The 20,036-nt window shown below is 39.8% G+C and overlaps 1 long non-coding RNA gene across 1 annotated transcript; it reads right to left on the bottom strand.

Moving 5' to 3' along the window:
- Nucleotides 1–337: 337 nt before the first annotated feature.
- LOC142075992 (uncharacterized) lies at nt 338–19,918 on the bottom strand. The gene is made up of 4 exons (XR_012671068.1): nt 19,151–19,918; nt 7,338–7,484; nt 6,318–6,403; nt 338–3,323 (listed from the first exon to the last, which is right to left on the bottom strand). It is a non-coding gene; the product is annotated as an uncharacterized LOC142075992 (long non-coding RNA).
- Nucleotides 19,919–20,036: the final 118 nt, after the last annotated feature.

Below are 20,036 nucleotides of genomic sequence, written 5' to 3'. Positions count from 1 at the left end.
ACTACTACGTCTCCGTGCTGTATTTAAGCAAGCCTTGTCACTGACGCACTTGGACACTTATCGTCAGCTTCTTCGTACTGCTGTGAACCTGAAATCTTAAACTAAATGTCTCTTCTATGCTTTTTCTAATGAGAAGGAAAAATGATGAAAGAAAGATTTGTTTCCTTCTGCTTGGAGTACGGAGCTTAACAGACATTCTTAAAGCAAGATGTAGCGGCCAAGGAAATACAGGTGTCAACATATTCATGGAAAAAATATATTGCATTCTTCATATCCATAAACAAGGAAGCAGCGTCTGGACATTTCAAGAAGGGCAAAATGAGAGACTGACTCAGTATGCATTCTGCCGTTATTTAATTAAAAAATAACAATGGTCTGGGCTCAGTAGCACATGATCATTCACCAACTGTACTACTTGGACACAAAAGTGCTCATTTCATAATATCCTGTCAGAGGTAAGAATTGTTAGGGTTTTTTTGGATTCTTTTTCATACTCATTTTCAAAACTATGATTGCCAAACTAAGTAAGGTGCACAAATCTGTTAGAAAAGATACTAACCCACAGAGGAGTACTTCTGGTGGTTGAAACTGTGGGAGTAGTAGCCTCAGTCTCATAAAATGACTTTGTTGTCTTTTTTCAGAGATTTCTGCTGGGCAACTTATATTCAGATGGTGCTCATAATGTCATTAACACTCAAAGTCTCGTGCAAATCAGTGTCCTTTGCTGTAGTCATACCAGGTTACGTTTCTAATCATAAAGCTTAAAAAGGAAAAAAAAAAACATGCACAGCTATAAAAACTTCCTTTTCCTGTGCAATGGCAGGTATATCAGAAAAAGCTAAATTACACAGTGGATCAAAACCTATTATTTTAGGCATATTCAGTTCTCCCCTTCATTCATAATGCTTAGGAAAATGTTATGGGAAAAAAAGGTACGAAATAACTGAGGTTAGGGAAAAACAGCGTAGATCACATTCTGATTATATTTGGAGGTGTAGTTATATCCGGAAGTTGAAAAATCTTTTTTTCTAAAAACATCTTCAAGCTTTGAGAAACACACAGCACAACATCTTATTATTCCTTTTACAAGAGTGCAAATCCAACTTTTGAAGAAAATGGAATTACAGTTTCTGGACAAAATGTGAACCTGTTACGGGCAAACCACTTACACCAGCTGTGAAGCATTACAGTTATTTACATTAAAGAACTACTTTCAAGTCATTGTGGGAAAACAGCAGTAGCCTTATTTTATCAGTACACTACCTTACACCACTTTAATGATACACAGAATATGCTGGACCACCAAAACTCTAAAGCAGTCTGAAGGGACAACTCCTGCCTGCAACCAAACCTGTCATAAGGTGAAGAAACCAGAAATACAAAAGGGCTCATAGCTCAGCTATGAATATTTAATATGTAAATCCAGTTCCTGGAGGGTTCAAAAAGTTATATGAGCACCTGCTCTATACCAGAAGCATCTTTGACTTTCTGCTTGCATTTAAAGCATGCCTTGCTGTTTTTCTTATTTCAAACCATGGTGAAGATTAAAACAGACAGATTTTAGCACTTCTTCTAAACTCCAACTATTTCCAGTATTTGCAGCACATTACCTAGGAATGTCTGAACTACAGGAAGTTACAGGAATGGCTAAGTGACTGGACTGAAGAACTATCAATGAATCAAATAAGTTTAACATGCCGGAAAGAATAAATTACATTTAGAATTGATTATTTTATGCTAATATTGTTATTAACATCATATCAAAACTGGCATCAGTTCCTACATCATGTTACAGAAGTGCAGTTCCTAAGATTGTATAGCATCCAGGCAACTTAAAAGAATATTGTGCTTTGATTCAAGCTATATAGAGACTGCTTTTTACATCAACCGGACTTATAGAAGAATGAGAAACAAGCAGCTCTTCCATAACTTTACCAAGAAATCATGGGAATTTTCCAAAGCAATTTCCCATGCGTTGTCTGACTGTGGTTTGTAAGCTAGCACATAGAATGTTCTTGCTTGGGGAGAGGATCGTGTCTTTCCCGTCATTTCTATGAGGTACAAAGATAGGTCTGAGGTATCAACTTCTTTACTCTTATTCTTAGAGAAATTGTGAAGGAATACTGTACAAGCAGATGAATGAAAGAAGAACAATATGAACAACTAGACTACCCTTTTGGAGGATAGCAGGCATTGCCGGCAGAAAAATATTTGTTTGGATGGTGCTAAATTCCATTTTTTCTAACAGGTCAAATACAATTTTAGCCTCAGAGAAAAACGTTTTTGATGCATTTCTGGTATATATACTTCACATTCATCAGATATCATTCTTCATTGCAGAATGCAGAGCAGAAACATTTTTGCTAGTGATTTCAGGGTCTCTTCTCTACACTATGTATGATGCAAGGAACTTATCTGCATGTTTTCTGTAACGTGCAATAAATCAATCTGCCACAGATTACAGCAGCCCCACCACTATGATGTCAGTGGTGCCATGACCCCTGCTTTCATTCATGTCAAAGGTGTCATCTCATTTCCTAACAGCTCCTTATATGTCCTCGTTATTCCTGGCTGCAATATGCATATCAGGAGAATTTTCTCAAATGAGCAGCATATAAAGGGGATGTTAATAAGAGACGGAAGAGTATTTCTCAAAGTACTTGTCTAAAACCAGACCATTTGAGAATTATGTATGCCATTAATATACATCTTCTTAGGCATTCCTTTGTATTAACAAATGCTGGCAATTTATGGGTGAAACTGTAGGCTCAGCTTTGAAAGATGATTATTTTTATTTGGAATCAGCTGAAAAGGAATCTGGTTTGGGAACACTTCGTGCAGAATGAGCTTCACCTCCAAGCTAGCAGCTGCGAGGACTGAAAGATAGGAGAGAATGGACTGCTGAGAGGCAAGCAAGGAAGTGTGCTGTATATGATCATCCCGTGACACATTCTCCCAGCAAAATGGAGAATGGTCTTTTGGTAATGAATAGACTTTTTGTTTAAGACATGATAAAGAAAAGCCAACCAAGGTTGAAGGGAAGGAACCTTTATAATCATATCCTGGGTTTCACCCATATTCCCCAGTGAGCATACAACAAAGAGCAGATCACACTTCCAAGGAGGATCGCTGTGGGGAGATCCTTCATCAGTCGACCAGCAGAGAAGCTGTCTTGGTAAGAAGTTGACTGGCTGCATGTATGGCACGCTGGAGTTTATACTAGCAGCTTAGTGCAAATTTCGGTCCCTAACGGTTGTACTTGGATTCTTAGTTCTTAGACAAGTTATGCCAGGAAGACACAGAGCATAAGTCAGCTCCAGGTGCTGTAAAAGGAAACAAGATTTATTTGTACTGAAGAAACATAAGTACAGTAGTGAAAAGCAAAGCACAATTATATTTATTTTTCCAAAATAATAGCATTAAGATACTTTGTAAACTTACCAGAGCAAGACATCTCACGTTCTAAAATTTCCTCAACTTTGGAACTGAGTTGCAAAACTCGACAGATATTTCCTAACTTACACACAAATATTTGCTGAATAACATGATTTGACTTCCATTACAGAGAATCATACAACCCTATTGACTCCCTTAATGACTTTTCTTAATAGGTATCTATCCCTACTGAAGTTTCTTCCAATTTAGAAGGACAGACTGACCTTGTCCAGCGGTATTAAAAACCGGGGTCTGTATGTTTTATGGAGAGTTACATGCTACATATTCAAATGAGTTTTTAAAAAGCTCAGTCAGCTAAGTTAACTCTCTAATCATACACCTGCTTCATTTAGGCTCCAAGCTGGAAACCTGTAAATGCGACAAGTGTTACATACTGCAAGCAATCCTACTGAAATCACAAGGACTGTCCTGCGTGAGCAGCAGTTCTACCTGGGCTCAAGTCTGAGGCCGTAAAACTGCTTCCACTTGCAAATTTGGGTGGTTAGTGTAGTCTAGGATAAGAGAATTCACACTGCAAAAGAAGTATCTGGAAATGAGAATTTCAAATATCTTTTAAATGTAAGCTGTTAACTTCAGATGACAGTTTTGTTTCTCGGGGCAGAGGTAGGTCCATGATTTTAATACGCAGTACCTGTTTACAGTTATGTCTAAGACTGTCACTAATTGGAAATAGAATTTGCTTTGCTTTTTTCGTGGGAGGTTGTTTTTCAACCTTGACCAAGATTGGTCAAGCCAAAGACAAGCTCCTTTAAATTCACACTTACAAAAAAATTCCAGCAAAAACTATTGCACTTTCTAATGCAATAGTCAGAAAAACAACATAGCGCGTGTTTTTGCTAGATTAGGCCTCCAAGTATCTGCCCAACAGGAATAGGAGACAATGCCACCTTTCCCTCAGTTGAATGCTGAGACACAGCACTTCTGAAAATCAGACCACTATTCAAATAATCGACAAAGAATTCCAAAGCCTTATTTTGGAGAATGATGTCCTCTTTAGTGAAAGGCAGTAACCAAAATGTATTTTTTAATACTGAATCACATCAGCCCTAGCTGTATCTAGACACATGAAACGGGCTTTTGGCTCTGCCTTAGTTTTATGACTGCAGGTCAACATACCCAAAAAATTTTGCTGGGCCAAATGTTTGTAAAATTAAAAATTTTTGAATGGCGTCATTATAAGCAAATAATTGATTAAAAGTAACTTTTTTAGCTTGAAGAATATTTTGAAGCAGATGAGGGGTTCTTCATGCATACTTTTTGTTCTTTATTTTAGAAGATGAAAAACTACATTCAGAATAAATACTCTAGTGATATAACTAAAAAATCCTTGCACTAAACATAACATTTACTTTCATCTATTTTGACTTGCCAATAGAGTTCCAACACATGAGCATTTTCAGAAGAAAATATTTCAGGAAGGTCAGTTTTTTGTGGGTTTGTAGATTTTTTTTGAGGAGAATGTGCTCTAAAGTGTAGTTGAAGCTTTGAAAAATGTTTTTTTTTTTAAAAAAAAAGCTTGTTGGTATTCACCTAGCTTTAGAGTAACAGCAAATTAAGCAACCTTGGAAATGTGTAGAACATTACAAGAAAGAAGATCTTAAGTATAAGGAAGCTTGTTACTATAGGATTCCACCTGAAACATGAGGAGATTTAAACCTTTTCCTCTTCATTAGATGTGTGCATGTTGCTCTTCAGATGGATCTGCAGTTGAGTGTGCCACTGCTGGAGCTGCTATGACAGACAATCCAGTCTCTTGGAAAGATTTTATTAATTTTGCACTCTTGGCTGAGTGAGAGGCATTACAAGTGTTAAAGCACAGTAGTCATTAAGATTACAGTTGAGACATGATTAATTATCCCCTCTCTGTCACCTCTGCTTGTCTGTCACCTTTCCCTCTAACGTGTTTCTATTCTTCCTTCCCCAGCACTCTGTGGACCAGATTCTCATTGGTGACATTAGAGATGCTGAGATCAGAAATTGGCTCCTTGTCCCTATTTTTCCCTTGCCTTCTCTCTAATTTGCCTTTCCCTGTGCTTCTCTTCAAAGACTCTTCACTGCAGCTCCCAGTGCTTTGCAGGTATCCTTGACTACAGCTCACATTCCCCAATCTCCAGCCAGCTGGAGCAGCTCCCTGGTATGATATAATCCAGATCAAAGGCAGGTGGCCAATGAGCAAATGAGCAACTAGTTGGCACACAACAGAATTGACCCAGCCACTGTTTGGTCCCCTCTTTTCAGTCTTAAATTTGGCTAAAAAGTAGTTGCGGGTGGTGGATCTTGGAGACAGTGGATTGCGAGTCATGGTGAGCTGTACCAATTAAAAACCAAAAACATGGAACTGGATGTAGTCACAGACTTACCCAATCAGCAATTCAGCTGCAAGGCAAAACCAGCACAGTCCAACACTGAGACAGGTTTGTAATGTGCTTTTTGGACATGGCATCAAAATAACTTTGTAATGCAAAAATCTATGATCGGATGGATAGCAGAATTTCTACGGGATTGGAAAGAAAATTGCAAAGTGTCTTGACAAACCTTTAAAGATGTTAGCGGCATAATACTGTAACTGTAGCATAAGGTTTGTACTCCATTTATATATAACCCATCTGGAGTAGGTTCTAGGCAAAAACAAAGCCGCTATGTGCATAGTGATTTGAACATGTTTACAAAGCCCTGCTTGTATTTGAAATCAAAGTACATCCTCCTACAAACATTTCCACCCCATGAAGTTACTCAGCAAGTTGTTACACGCTAAGATAAGTCACTATTTGTTTTCACTATCTATTCTTGGAAGACTTGTTTTTTAAACAATTTTGTACTACATGGAAATGAAATTTAAAACCACAAGTTTTTAAACTTACCTGTCATAATTCTTGTTCACAGAATTATGTGAACAAGCCTTCAAAATATTCCTTTTCTTCCCATCAAGTAATTAATGCAGTTTGACCTGCAAGGGGAAATTCACCATGTCACAAAGATTCAACATTTCTACCAGTTAGATCATTGGATAAAGTGTTCACCTCTGTGTGCTGTCCATATCTCTGCCGTTAGTTTATTCTTTCTTTCAGGGAAATTGCATGCTGCCTTTGTGCTTTCAAAGTGGGGATTGTCTATCTTGCAAGAATTTGGGTGCTTGGCCAAATTACATTTGCAACACAAGAATATTATTTTCCACAATATACTTTCAGACATAAGGAAACACTGGGGGAGAAAATTCACCACTGTGGCATGCTGAGCCAGAACTTCTACCATCATGTGTCAACACGGCTCCATATGCCAGGAGTACATAATAAGAAGGCCAGCGTTAGGGACCTGAACAAGAGTGTTGGTAGAGCTTACTAACTCAGTTTAGCATCCAATGCAAATTAACACTGCTTTCTTTAACCCAAGGTACAAAAGACGTGAAAGCAGTATTTCTCAGGAAGAGAAAAATGTGGTAGCTATGTGTAGTATAGTTCCAGAACACTTTGGCAGCAATTCACTTGCTGTTATTTGAGCTAAAAATGAAAGAATTTCCAAAGAGGGACAAACCCCGATCACATGTGTACTTTCAGAAACAAAGTAGGAAAAGTTCCACCCATAACATTTCAAGTCCCATTGTACTAACATCTTTGCCAATTCTTGAAATCAGTGCTTTGTTTTCCCAGAGGGTCTCTGTCAAAGCCTGGTCATTAGACACAAAACCCAAAATAGCTGCAGACCTCCATTCCTGTTTGATCTGTGGGTTGTACTGGTCCCTTGCAGGGCTTGTGGAAACTATCACAGTCCTCTTCACAAAAATTTTCTACTCACCAGTGCCTGCTAATAGCCAGAACGTTTCTTGAGTAAAATTACCCAACAATGTAAAAGAAACAATCCATCTTCATGTTGAATAACCTCACCTGGAAAATGGCACTTCTGTAACGACTGAAATTCTCTGAAGCCTTCTCTGAAGGCTGACTTCCTTACTCCTCAGTTCAGCAGTAACCTCTCCACAATTGCAGCAGCATTAAGGTACTTGTTCCTTAAATTAGTTACCATTGCTTTAACTGTAACAGAAAATAACAAAGTGTACATAAGCCAAGGTAGCATGTTAAGAGGGTTACTTGTTTACAATCTCTATGCAGTCTACCTTATCCCTGAGATCATGGTCTAACTAACTACAATCATAACTGCTTCCATATGAAGTTGCTTATGCAGGATGTTCCAAAAACAGCTATCAGATGAAACTACGCACAGAAATTAGGTTTGAAGTTACACACCAGGGACCAGAAAAAGCTGTAGCAGCCATGAAGAGGCAAAAGAACTGTCTCTGTCAAATGTGCTTCCCACTAGCTGCCAGGAACCTCCATTTCACATTCCTTAGCCCGAATTTCTTCCCATCAATTAGTTTGAAGTCTGCTTGTTTCTCATTCCCATTATGATCTCTCTCTCATTCTTACCCCTTCTTGTGCTTCCTCTGATCCTCACTGCCTTTCCTCTGCTCCTCCCTCAAATAAACAAAAGTCCATTTTCTTCCAGACAGACCATGCATACCAGCTAGGAACACAGAAGTGAGCTAACAAGTTTCATGCACATCTGAAGGTAGATTTACCAAAATAAAAACAAGAAAAAGAAAAGAACACAGGAATTAGGTACAGGAAAGAGAACATGTATTTAGAAGGAGCAACATTCTCTATTGGGATCGTTCACTCTTCAGAATGGCCAAAATTTTGGTTGTTTGGTGGGTGGTAGGACAGGGAGTGAATAACTATGGATATGTTAACGATGCTGATAATGGAGCCTCATCTCTAGACTTGGCAGAGTAGTAACAGTACCACGCCGTGTGAATGTTATTCTCTGTGGGTGCTGCCTACACAGCATTGAGACCCACTGGCTCCCCATGAGTTTTGGATAACAACTTTACTGTCAAGTTGCCCGTGGGCTGAAATGAGATCTTCCTGCTATTGCCCTTACTCATGCATATGGTCTGATCCCTTTCTTCCAAAATTCTTCATGTTGTGACAAACACAGTTTTACAGGCCTGCTGTGCAGGCCAACCTGCCAGGCAATATGAATAGCTAGAAGCCGGTCCAACCAGCCAATCATTTTTCAAGTGGGCAATTTCTACTTAATTGGGATGGTTTCAGAATCTAACATGCTGCTGGTACATTTAGGATTAACCTTCCAGTTTGGATCTGTCCTGTGTAAGGATTTGTGCCACACCTTTGCTTTCAGGGGCTGTTTGGGAAAGCCCTCAGTGTAGTGGCTTCAGAAGCAGCCATGGTTGTGCATTCTCTATTTGGATTACTCCGAATTTAGCTCTTTCCTAGGTTCTAAAATGCAGCCTGTTCAGAGTCTTGCAAGGGAAAAGGACTAGCTTTTGGCCCAAAGTAGGCAGCAACTTACAACAGCAGACTACCTGCTTTGGCTGGGCTAAGACAGCAACAATCAGTCGCTCCAGCAGCCTATACTGAAGAGTCAGATTTACTTCCTACTTGCATAACCTCGGCTTCTGAAGAAAAAGTTGAGGGATACAAAGCAGCAGCAGAAAAACATGAGCAACGAAAGTAGCAAGTCCTTTTCTTCTCCTGGCTGTCCTACGCAACGACAGAAGTAGCAAGCTTAGTCTCTTCCCAGCAGCCTAATAGGCAGGACAGTAGCTGGCCATAGTGGGAGGGATGTCAGAAGAGCTGAAAGAGGGAAGAGACATACCTCTAATCGTTACTTCAAATCAGTTTTTCCTGTTGCAAGAACCTTTATCATTCCCCCCCCCAAACAAGAGAAGGTTATGATCATAAATCCCAATTTATTAATTAACAATAATGTACCACTCTTTTCTAAGTACAAAGAAAATAGCTCCATTTGTTTACTGTGGTGCAGGATAATGAATGCTTTGCAAGAGATTTCTAGAGATTTTCAGGCCTTACACACCTGTTTCAGGCCTTACACACCTGCATCTCCAATTACACTGTTGCTAGCTTGCTTTATTTTGTCATTATATCCCTTACAAGTAGGGCTATATTAGCATATTTTTTGTAACTGATTAGATTTGTTTCCTTGTTCTTGAGGCTTTCTCGCACAATACTCCAGTACTGGTTTCCAATTACCTTTTAGATGTAACCTTATTGGGTTGCTGTGGGGATGGTTGTCCTATTACTCTTCTATCTCAGACTGCTTGCATCTACCCACTAACAAATTTGTTTTCTTCCTTGCTAATTATTTTTAATGCATCCAGTCTTAGTGGAAGTTCAGAAGTTCACCAGCAAAACGCAGGTTCTCTCTGCTTTTTGAAAGGCTCTGAGCAAGTTTAATACCATCATGCATCTCTGCTGCTTACCAGTCTGTATACCACACATAGTATGCAGCATTAAAAGCTGCTAACACACATGAACTGAAACTTCAGCATACACTTATACCCAGGCGTAATTTTTCATAAAAATCTTAGTGGCTTCCAGAAGCACCCAGACTGCAAGCTTCTCTGCTTGATGATTTGTTCACAGTGCTGGGTTCAGTGAGAAGGCAGATGGCAGGGGCAAAAGGTGCACTGTCATAGTCCTTAATGTTATCATGAGCACATATCAGAATGGATGGAGGCAATACTGAGGCAGGGGATGGTACCCCTGACATCCCTAGAAAAATCCATTTGTCCTGCTAAATAGGAGGTAAAACAAAGAGCCAATAAATAACACAGAAAACAATTAACAAAGTTATGGGCATTATTGGCAAAACAATAATGACATATCTACCCAATTTTCATCCTCCAAGATATTAATATCAGGCTCTTTGTAATTAAGGAGCGTAAGTTTACCTAGCTCATCGGCTTCCCTGGAGTGGAATCTCTCTGCTTTTGAAAGCTTCTAACCAGAGATGATCCATTTAAACACATCCCTTTGCACTTACTGAAATTACCAAGTGCACTAGAGCTAAATCCCTGCTAGACAAACACTTCTCCAGCACAAACCCACAGTCGCCTGATGGTCTATTTTCTGTGATACTTTCATCTTTTATCCTGAACAAGAATTCTGAGGTTTTAAACTTACCTACTTTCTCCCAGATACTAGTATGTTAAGATTCCATGGCATCTTTCTCCTCAATATCTTTTAGTAATACTTTTCAAATACTTTCAGGTCATTTAAGACTCTTTATGACTCTGACAGCTACCTCAGACAACAAATGATAATTGAAAATGGAAAATTTTTCCCAGATTTCCCCACCCTGCCCCAGGGAGTGACCTGATATCTAAGGCTTTTTATTTTGTTATTGCTCTTAGCAGGTCATTCTATACATGTTTTATAGAGGAAAAAGTCATCATTAAAGTAATTTCACAGAAAAGTCCTAGGTATTTTTAGGAACTGGTAAATTGTCAGAAATTAAGGAGGGTTGGTTAACTGCGTATGTTTTATACAGTCTAGAGGAAGTGAAAGAAAGAAAATAATTTCTGTTTCTTGACAGTTGCTAACAGAAGTATTTGAAAACCATTGATATCAGCCTCCAAGAAATTACACTCCTCTAAGTGTACAGAAATTAACTCCTCTGAGTGTCTTATCAGAAATGGGTTATTCTCATGTTGTTCAAAACCAGCATCCAATTCTGCTATTTGAGCCACAAAAAAAAAAAAAAATCAATTTCGTAACCCTATTAACATTTTTTTCATTAAATTATAGTTCTGATTATTCCCTGTCTTAGGGGGAAAAAAAAAGCATGAGGCTAGGTGCATCTATGTTTGAGGTACAGTTAGAGGGTTTCAGACTGATAAAGGCTTTTAAAAGTCCTAAAAATCAAACAGGTGTACCAGAACACAATGCTTTTAATGTGATAACGGTCTCTCACATGTATTACATTCCACCTGAGTATTAAAGAGTGCTTGGAAGGAGATGTAGGGCTCTGACTCATAAGCATAGCAGCAAACTGCTGTAGCATTAAAGACCTTACTAACACACAGACTCTTCTGCCTTCCGCCAGCCAGGACGGAGCTTCCCAGCCACCGCAATGCAAAGTCTCTTCAGCAGGCTTTACTTTCAGTTCAACAAAGGAGCAGGGTGACTTTGTGAAATGGGCAGTAACAGAATCTCTTTTCTCCATTGGCTCAGGCACCACTACCCTTTAGTGTTCTCTTAGAGGAATAATTTTGTCTTTGAAGCTTGTATGTTTACTAATTTTCATTTTTTAAACCTTCAGCATATACATCCAGTTCCATCTTACACTTTCTCAACTGGAAAGCTATTTAACTCCAAGGAAGTCAGACCCCCAGCTGATCCTCAGAACAAACTGCTCTTCCATATCTTTGCAAGAGCACTGCATCCTGTTCCACATCCCCAAAGCCCCATAGCAAAAATCACCACTTTATGGTTTTGGCTCAGAAGCAGTGCCATGTCCACACCTCAGCTATCACAGGTTACATTGGAACAGCACAGTCAAGCCTCTGCCAGTAGTTTATCTCCACAAACATTTAAGAACCTAGTAGGCCAATTCCAGGAACATGCTCTTTTCTCCTGGCCCTACATCAAGGTTTGGTAATGTGGCTGATGGGAGAGGAAGCCTATCCATGGGGTAATGTCCTATTAAAATATTTTATATGACTCTGTTAGAATTTGCGTCAGAGCTGTAATAAGAGGAGCACTATTTGAGCCTACTGGAACCTACAAGAGCTTAGTAATTTCTCATAGGAAGTCTCTAGCAAAGCTGGGAAACATAGTCTTCATTGCTGATTCCCACAATTTCATCTACTGCCAGTTTCTTCTACATTTATACCTAAGTTTCTGAAATTAATAAACAATAGATTTTCCAAGGTATGAAGACAGTATGTAGCTACAGCTGTTCTGAGAACTTTCTTTGCCCGAGGCTAACTGCCCTTAGCTATCTCAGCTATCTAACAACATTTGTTGCACAAGACAAACTGGACAGTAAGTATCATTATCACTATCCCACCCTGAAGCTTTCAAGCACATCATTATGACTTACACAAGTACATGACTCAGATTAAAACATCTTGTATTAAAACAACACTTCATAAGTGTTTTTAAGTTTAACATGTACAGGTCACTGAACAAGATAGTAAAGGGAGAACGGGCTCTAATTCTGAGACAGACAGCAGGCAAAGTCAGTGCAACAATGAAAACCCATGCAAGCTAAGGTAGCAGAATTTACATGTGATACAGTAGGAAACATGAATAAAGGCTGAACAACTCACTAGGGTTTCTGAAAGCAGCACACACTTTTTAACATAGAAATGTCCCTGACTTAACTAGAATATGTGAATTTAAAATTATTTAACGGAATTATTAACCCCTTGTATGAATTCCTGTTTATGGATGGATGTCCCTTTCTGGATTCAGTTGTTTTGTTGGCTTAAATGTTGCCTTCACCCACCACCACATTTCTTGTGAAGAATGAAGTTCTCTGTAATATGTTGAAGACACAGTCTGTAGCAGCATTACTTTGGCAAGATCTGATGGGTTGGCTCACACCATTTACCTTAATAGCCAAAATTAACCTGATTTATCTGAATTTCTGGTATTAGAGAGTGGTCATATGAATTACTGTGTCAGCAGATCAGTGCAAGCAGTCACTATTGTAAACAGCGATGGCAGACAGCTGACATCTACTTCTTCCCTTGGCATAGCTGAATCTAGGGGTGTCCTGTACCATGGTCCCATGGTGAATAATTTATTTTGGCTTCAAGATCAATTGACTAAAGCTGAATAGAAGCAAGCTATTCTTATACCCTAGCCAGGGTGTGAACACTAAATTAGGAAAACTCTGCATATTGACAAGGCTAGTACATTCTAGCTGAAATCAAACTCCACACCTTAAATCACATACCTTCCTTATCAAGCAGCTGTATTTCACATTCATGCATCTGATTTAGTGAGGAACAAGTATAAATATAAAATAAAAATATCTCCAGAGCCCTACTTACCTATAACCATTAACAACAAGCTCATAAGTGAGCATGAACAGAGCAACCTTAAGGCTGTATCTTGCCATTATTCTACAAGTTGAATGTCAGCAGAGATGGCCCCAATTTATCCAGGTGTTTGATAGCATCTGCAAAAGCTGACACATCCCAGGTCTGCTATTTGCCATTGGCCTTTCTGATAAAATTGTGTAACAGTATAGCTGTCACTCACCCAGGGAAGCTGTGTGATAGTACACATGACAAAACTGCCCTTGCATGCAGAAAATATATTTAACAAAATACTGGAACAATTCTCTCTTAATTGACCATTCCCCTCCCCGTTTTACTGGTTTTTTTTCCCTTACCATCATACCCATTGGGTTGATTTTTGATAAAATACATTTTTAAGATACAAAAGCTATGGAGAAGTTCTTGGACTTGTCTTAAAAGTTCCACCTTTAGGTAGGAGACAATCTCAACACATTCTGCTACTTAATACAAAATAGGCTTTTGTTTGGTTGACTTAGAACATACTGGTAAGTTTTATGATTTTATTTGATAGCTGCTATTGTATTAGGCGAAAAAAAGGTGCCGTGATTGAGAAATTGCAAATATATTCTGCTGCTTGAGAAAAAAAAGGAATTATACTGATATAATCTGTGCTTTGCGTGTGGATTCACAACTTTGTAGTCTCAAACCTGAGCACACATGAAACACACAATAGTGTTCCAAAATAACACTGTGAAAACAGGAAAAAATATCTACTTTTTCTCTTCAGAGAGTGAGAGTCAGAGTTATGTTTTTGTCTGTGGTATTTTTTTTTTTTCCTGGTTGCCAGGACAAGGATATCCCATCTTTTGTGCTATGAAGTTAAGTGTGAGAAAAAATGCATATTTAGGAAGAATGTAAGTCACATTAGCAGCAGGTAGAAAATTTAGGCCAAATTTGGCCTTGTTTTGATCCCATTGTCTTCAACATGCTTATATCTGGGCAAAAGCAAGTCCGTATTTCAAGAAGCTGAGACAGTACTCGTAACTGGTTCTCAAATTTTGCACAAAGCACGCAGTACCTTATTTAAATGACTATTTCTTAAGTAGTATACTTCCACCTTGTAGTCACTATGCATAACACTGGCATAAACAGCATTGATGAAGGAGCAAAGATACTGGAAGAAAGCATAACGCAAATGAAAAAAAGAGGTAACTATAAACAGGAAGAAGCTGTGAAATTAAAAGTTAAATACTTGTGAGCAAAAAGAGAGGAACACAGCTTTCAAAAATTGGATTAGAGGAAAGAAAAGCATGGAGGAGAAAAGAGCAAGCTATGGCAAATTCCACTAATCTGAGGATCCAGGTTTTTGTGATTGTGTCTTTGTGACCACCATGCTCGATATACAGAACAGTCATAAGATTTCCCTGGTACGTAACTGTGACTTATCCAGAATTCAAGTGCAAGTCACGCTTTCCAACAGCCCCAGTATTCATTGCCTAAATAGACTTCCTTTCTAACCCAACTTCATACTGCAAACTAGAACTGATCCTGTAATACGTGCCATTCTTTGAGTAGTAGCCTGGCTTGAGTTGAGTGTTATCAGAATAAAACATGGTCCTCCATACTTGTTTTTCACTTTGACAAAATTGAATCACCGTAGTCTTCATAATCATACAACAAAGAAGTTTTTTCCCAATCTAGTACATTCACAACCTTTGCTGCTTATAGGATCAAAATTCTACAGTGGTAGTTTTCCTTATGTATTCCCCCACTGCCCTGCAATCAGCACAATTCAATAGTGGGAACACCAGAATAAGCAAATCATCATAGATTTTACTTCTGTTTCTTGTACTTAGAGACTCTTTAAAGATGGGTAAATTCACATTTGCAGTAGAAGCACTATTAACCACAAGAAGAACAGCAAAAGGGACGCTCCAAGAACTACTGGCACGAGTTCAGAATTCTGGGTTTGCCCCACTGAGCAAAAGTTGTTTGACCACTTCCAGCAAGCAGTTTAACACATCAGGAATAACCAAAACTAGGAAACAGATTATCTTACCAAAACCATACAAAAAGATAACTGGCTGCCACCACCAGAACAGGTTAGCACTCAGGAATGAATGCTTAGTAACTGAGAACATCTCAGAGTCCCAGAGAAATCCATTCTGAGCACAGTTCTAGTCAATATTCGGTTTAATTGTTTCAGCAATGAGTTTGTTTATAAAATCTGCAGCTAACACAAAGCTAGTGGGATTTGGTGAGCACCTTAGAAGAGAGGATTAAAGCTGAAAATGATGTTGAGAAATTGCAGAGAAGCTCAGAAACCATTAAAATAAAATTCAATAAAATCAAGTGTAAAGTGATTCTCTTGCAAAGACACAAAACTGGGACCACCTGGTCAGGAAGCAAAATGGCAAGCAAAAAAACAAGGAGAGAAAGAGATCAACACCATAGTGTGCTCTCCTCTCCCTTAAAATATGACATCAAACCAAACTGGAATTTTGTGGAGTACAAAAAAAAAAAACCAGGAACATTAACACATTACCACTGCAAGCCAAGCCACCTTTCTCACACACAGACTTCATTTTGGAATGCATTCAGAAAGGCTCTTTAGGGAAAGGAGATAATTATTCCCCTCTACTTAGCCTTGAGAAGATCTCAGCTGAATATTATCTTTTCGACATCACACTCACAAACACACCTTGAGAGTTTAGTGCAAATGAAGCTACTTTGAAAGAGGCTCTATCTTTTAAACCTACGAACACAGCTAGATGAACATGTATGTCTCAAGCAAAAAAGGGTGAAAAAAAAAAGTCCATGAGTACCAAGAACACTCATGAAATAGTATTAGAACAGAAATTTTAAATTAGAAAACAATTACATCTTCCATTAAGAGAAGGAAAAATTCTAACCAGCTGTAATAATTACTTTGTTGCCAATCATATCAGGCCTAGATGCACCACTTCAATGGAGTAGGGCACACTCACAGTATTACATACTGCAGATCAATAGATGGGTAGGTAAAGAATCCTACCCTCTAGGATTCACATACTTCAGGAAAAGTACTGTTCCCAATATACAATGGGTAGGGCATGAGAAGACTTCTACAGAGAGCACCAGCAAAACAGACACTTCCCAGGGTTTCTTATCTCAATGATTTACTTCATCATCACAGGGTTTGCCTTCACTGCTCAACAAAAAAAAACAACAACAAAAAATCCTGCTTTTTCTATATTAGTTACCCAAGACACGTGAACTATCTTGGTGTAAAAGACAAGACACTTCCACCTTACTGCAGCAAACTCATGGAGGCCAGTCTTATTTCTCCATCTGATGATGATCTCAATGAACTTACCTCACTGTAAAGCTAAAGTATCTTGCCTTCACCCCATTTTCACCTGTGAAGGCTTTGATTAAAGTACAAACAAGTATGCTTTTTCTCTTTGCTTTTTGGAGTGAACACTATCCACCAAAGCAGCAGACATAAGCAAAAATGTCACGCATTTCCGTAAGGAAAGTCTTAAATTTGCTCACTTATGACTTTGCTGGATATGTAAAAATTCTTTTTGTTCTGTTATTTATATAGAAACCTGAGCATGAAGCCATCTTCGTGGAATGTTCTAGCTGAAGCCCATTTTCACTGGCCACCTAACCTAAGCAGCTGGACTTTGCTAGGAACTAGCTGAGGCACTAAAAAATACTCCCTTCTGCCATTTGCAACCTCTGGTAGCAGACAGAGAAATACCACCACAAACTGTTACAGCAGGGGTTTCGAGGTGGTAATGGTGAGGCTGCTGTAAACATCTGCAACTCCTTGATGGTAATGACCTTTTTTGGTACAAGAATGTCCCTGCAAGAGTTCCACTGATAGCGGTTTCTGAACAGTTTTAATTATATTGGTATCATTCCTTACATAAACAAACTACACATCTAGCTAGCCAAAATGGTACCTCTTCTCATTGTGGTATTTTACCTGGTTTGAAAATTTTATGTGCAATTTTTCTGTTGTTGGCAGCATCCAAAGCATTAATTCAGTTAAGGGCCCTCATCTTTTTTCCATCAATCAGGGGAAAACTGATTTATCCTTTAGCATATTATTATTCACCATGTTTGCATATTCACTATGCATGAAGCTTCAGCCTCCCAAGTCTCACATGGTGAATACTTATTGATCCTACCAATTTCAGTAAAGATTTTCACATCAGTTGAACATGCCTTGACAAAAAACATGTTTTCCAACCCCTCAATACACATTACAATGAGATTAAATGATACTTCATCAGAATACAAAAAGAAAAAAGCCTTCAGATTGACATCAGCGACATGGCCATTCAACTGGAGTTTTTGTTGCCCCAAAATGAAATTGGCTGCTGCAGCTCTCCCAAAATAAACATAATTGTTAACTAAGCATACATGCATTTATCCCAAAGTGAACATTTTTTCTTTTGCCTGGAAGATTAATTTTACATTCCTTTTTTTTTTCTCTGTATGCTTTCTACCAAAAAGAATGGCTTGACCTGATTTAGAATGGTTTGAGTGCTGCTGAGTCCAACTAGCAGTTGAACTGTCTTGCAAGGAAATTTCCCCTCCATTATTTAAGGCTTGTTTTCTCTTCTGGAGAGAAAAAAGGCAAAGGGCCCTCAGACTTACTCTGGGGAACAGCAGGGAAGGGAAGGAGGGAAGACTGCCTAATGAGAGTTACAATAGGGTATGAAGAAAAAAAAAAAAAGGTAAAAGGAAGAATCTCTTTACCCCTTTCATTTCCATTAGCATAATTTTCCAAAAATGTTAACTACATTCTTTTCTCTCTAAGACATGGATTGCAACTCATAGTTTAAGAAAAAGCTAAAACCAAAATTACAAATTACTCGTGGATCAAAACTTTTACATGATGATACTGGCTATTTTGTATACACAGATTTAAATGTCTCCATTTCTTTGATTTTGTTCCCAAGTAAATATTTTTCACACAGACAATGGTGAACTGAAAATATAGCCTTTTAAATTTTTTTTTATTTATTTTTTGCATAGTGTTGTCCAGTTAGCACTAATACTTACACACTTAACTTTCAGCATTTTGGTAGTCACTTTACATAACAAATAAGACGAAGCTAACGATTAGGTAATAACACCTTGGAAAACTGCAGAAACAGTAGTAATTAGCACTGTTTAGCTAGCATTTTAACTTGGCGATTACTGCTCCTATTCAACCAATAAAAAATGCCCCAAGCTAAACACCACGTAAACAATAGCTCTCACTTAATGACCACAAGGTGCATTTGGTGCTCCCAGCATTGCTTCAGGTCCTTAACTACTCCACCTGGCCACAGCAGAGGAACTTCATGTTAAATACTGTCACCTGAGCATCTGTAGTAACTACTGATTTTAATACCGAAGTTCCTCTTAACATTTTTACTCCGTAGCACGAAACGAAATCCACAGTAAGAGAGCTACACTAGCTTCAGAACGGCAAATACCTCCCACGCGACAAGATAAAAAAAAGATGGTTACATGTAACACCATGTATAGTAGTTGGGCTCTATTTTTTTTTAGAAGTTGACTCTACAACTGGTGTTCAAAGAAACCGCTCAGACTGGCGGGCTCATTACTTTAATGGATTACTTAGACGTTTGTTACATAAACAGGTATAACTTCCACAAACAACGTGAGAGCTCTGCAGCGCTTGGCTGCAGATCAGGTAAACGATCTACAGCATTAAAAAAAAAAAATCCGACAAACCCAGCACCAGCACACGGAGTTGAAAAGCGTACTTCCAAACCAACTGTTAAAAAGCTGAAAGGACGGAAGCAAGCAAGACGGAACAAACATAACTGCACTATTTACCCTTCCTATCCCTAAGAAACAAGAGGTCCACCTCCGCTCTTCACACAGCCTTATTGTATCTGGCGACTACTTCAACAGCCGCCTCCGGACCTGCGACGAGGAGCAGCCCAGGTCTCCCAAGAGGGCATGTAGTAAGTAACCGTCCGCCAGCCCCAGCGGTGCCTCCTCGCCGGCGGCCGTTGGGAGCGGGAGCCCGCCTGACTGACAGGCCAGTTCAGCTCGAATGTTCTCGGCAGCCTCCTCTCGTCCACGACAGCACCCTCTGCCACCGGAGCCCGGGCACGGGCTGTAAGCTTCTGGACGAATGACAACGCTCTTCCATGCTTCCCCCCCCCTCCCTTTTTTTTAAAAAAAAAAGACAGGTGGAGACTCCCCCCCTCCCCCAGGTACAGGAGAGAACCCAACGCCCGTCAGGCTGGCTCCTCCCCCCCCCCAGCGGCGGCGGGCTCGCCCCGGTAGGCTGGGGCAGCGGCACGGCGGAGCGTCAGCCCCTTCTTCACCTCTTCCCAAACTACTCCCGCGAGGACTGCCGCCGCCCGCGCCCTGCCGCCGCCTCCTCACGCAGGGTGCTCCCGTCCCGCCCTCCCCTCACCACATGCGAGCTGGGGAGGGGTGAAGGGGCGGGCGCGGAGGAACCTCAAACAGCAGCCCAGGCTGCCCCGCCGTTGCACGGCCAGCACACGAGCCGGGCCCGCGGCGTACGCACTCACGCTCGCTCGCTCGCACAACACTCCCCTCCCGCCACGCTCCTGCACACCTCCTCCTCTCCCCAACCTCTCGGTTGAGCGACAGTTAGCCAACGCCAATAGAGCCGCCCTTTCTGCGCAGGGGGGCGGGCACTCGCTCGTCGGCGGACCAATGGGAACGCCGCTTCCTGAGCGGTGGC

Source organism: Calonectris borealis, chromosome Z (assembly GCF_964195595.1).
Source record: "Calonectris borealis chromosome Z, bCalBor7.hap1.2, whole genome shotgun sequence".
NCBI lineage: Eukaryota > Metazoa > Chordata > Aves > Procellariiformes > Procellariidae > Calonectris > Calonectris borealis.
The sequence above is the reverse complement of the archived record's forward strand: the minus strand, read 5'-3'. Positions and strand labels throughout refer to the sequence as shown.